Source organism: Octodon degus, unplaced genomic scaffold (assembly GCF_000260255.1).
Source record: "Octodon degus isolate 3935 unplaced genomic scaffold, OctDeg1.0 scaffold00011, whole genome shotgun sequence".
Taxonomy (NCBI): Eukaryota; Metazoa; Chordata; class Mammalia; order Rodentia; family Octodontidae; genus Octodon; species Octodon degus.
Genome location: NW_004524587.1, coordinates 5,074,251 through 5,076,780, shown reverse-complemented (window position 1 = coordinate 5,076,780; position 2,530 = coordinate 5,074,251).

Sequence of the window (2,530 nt, the reverse complement as noted above, 5' to 3'; positions counted from 1 at the left end):
GACCCATCTCATTCCAAAAATTTCTTTGCTCTTTCTACTTACCCTTGCTATCTAACCCACTTTCCCACAGAATCAATATCAGAAAAGCAGCTATACTTGGAATCCTACAGATTCATATCCATCTGACTCACATCATATCCTCATTGTGACTTAGTTGTGTAGCAATCCCTGACAAAGGCCTTCAGTGACCACCCTCTTCTGCAACCCCTCCTGTCTCTCAGAAGCTATCTCTCAATAAATCATAACCCCCTCTGTCCTTTAGGATTCATTCTTCAGTTTCAGGGGACATGACCTTGGCACATCCGATGTCTAGCACATTGGGAATTATATTTCTCTTGCATCATTGTGACATGCACAATGTTGTAAAAGCTGTGCAAAGGTAAATACATAGTTTTCATGAGAAGGAATGTGACTACAATCAGGGAGCAGCAAGCTATAGTGCTTTACAAGGTTACACAGTGTTATGGTTTGTGTCTAGTTGCCCCCCAAAACCTCATGCAGTTCCTCATGGGGAACTCTAGAGTTTGAGATTATCTCATGACCCACTGGGATTATGAGTCTTAGTATTACTGGGATTATGGGTGTGAGTACTACACCCCACCCTGCTGTAGATAGCCTGAATGTAATATAAGAGAGACAGACTTTCTCTGTTGCATTGTTATTGTTCCGCCGCCATGAATTGATGCTCTCTGCCATGTGCCAGTCTGCCTTGGAGCCAGCTGAGTATGGACTGAAACCTGCAGTAACTGTGAGCTAAATAAACCTTTCCTTCCTTCATTTTGGGTGTTGGGTATTTGTCCCAGCAATGAGAGAAGAATAACTGAGACATACAGCTTCTGAGTGCTTTACGATGATTTTTAGCAATATATCCAAATTCACTAGGCTGATCATACCAGTTCCATTTTGTTGTTTTTCCACCTAAAAGTGGGAAACTTAGCCAGTAATAATTTCTCCTCCTTCAAGTTTGACACCTCACCAATTATTGGAGAGAAATTCTATTTGTCTTCTTGCCTTTCACTGGAAATAACTATCCCTTTTGCCTTAATACACATTTGAATGTAATTTGGATGGAGTCAAAAAAGAATGTTAAGATTTTCCAAACTCCCTGTATCTTCAGATATAATCAATGGATGGAACTTGCTATGGTTTACAGTGAACAGAATTTCTAAACATGGTTGGAAGTTGAAGAGGGGAGAAGGGATATGAACCATGTTACACAATTCAAATTGTAAGATTACTTTTTCACTCATTCAAAAAGAACTAGGAATCATTAGTAGACAAAGGACAGTGATCACATATAAAGTCATAACTGGTTGTTAGAGAAAATTAGTTTTTTTTAAATTTATTTTATGTGAAAACAAAGGCAAAAACAAATAGCAGACACAAAACCAGAAACAAGATAACATACAACAATTCATATTTTACATATTTTCAAAGCAAGAATGGCAAATTAACAATGGTTGATATACTTCCTACTTTCTATCTTCAAATTTGTTGTTCAGATTAACAGATATAGTTATGTGACTGGACAAAATTGAATATTATCACATGATTTCAATAAGCCTTAATAATTTTTCTTGTTTTTTTAAAAATTTATTTTATTTCAAAGAGACTATAATAATATTTGAAAGATATTGAATCAGTACACATGTAGAAGACCAGGATGAGAGATACTCAACCATGGTTTTTGTATTACACATTGCTGTCTTGATGTATTTGCTTAGAACCCAGATATCGGCTTAGAGAGTTAATCAAAGTGAAAATTCTGAACATTAGCTGTTTTTTCCCAAAAAGAAAAAAAACTGATGGAAGTTATTAGTATAATCATCTCAGCCATCCTGTATATATACTTGCATGATTCTACCCCTTCCTTTTTTCTTATCTTCTTTCCCTCATTTTCCTTGTTTAATCCTTACATTCAGTTAATTTCCATTGTATTATATCTATTTTGCTTTTTGTGTTTTATTTATTCTTTCAGGTTCTTACACTATGGAAACAATATGATAAAGTTGTTTACACATGTGGGTCTGATTTATTTTACATATGAGTTCAGCCTCTAGCTGCATATACTTACCTATAAAGGCCTTAAATATGTCCTTCTTTATAGCTGAGTAATACTCCATTCTATAAAAATACCACATATTTTTCATCCATTCCTCCAGTGATGGGCATTTTGGTTGTTTCCAAGATTTTGCTATGGCAAATTGTGCTGCTATAAACATGGATGCACATATATCACTGTGATATGATGTTTTTAGTTCTTTTGGGAAAATACCCAGAAGGAGAATAACTGGTTTGAAAGGGATAACCAGTCCTGTTTTTTTTTGAAGAGTTTCCACACTGATTTCCATAGTGGTTGTACTAGCTTACATCCCCACCAGAGTGGGAATTCCTTTATTGCCAGGGCCTCTCCAGCATTTGTTCTTTGTTGATTTCCTTCTCATATCCATTCTTTCTGGGGTGAGATGTATCTCATTGTTTTTAAATTTTTTTTATTTATTAGAGAGAGAGAGAGAGAGAGAGAGAGAGA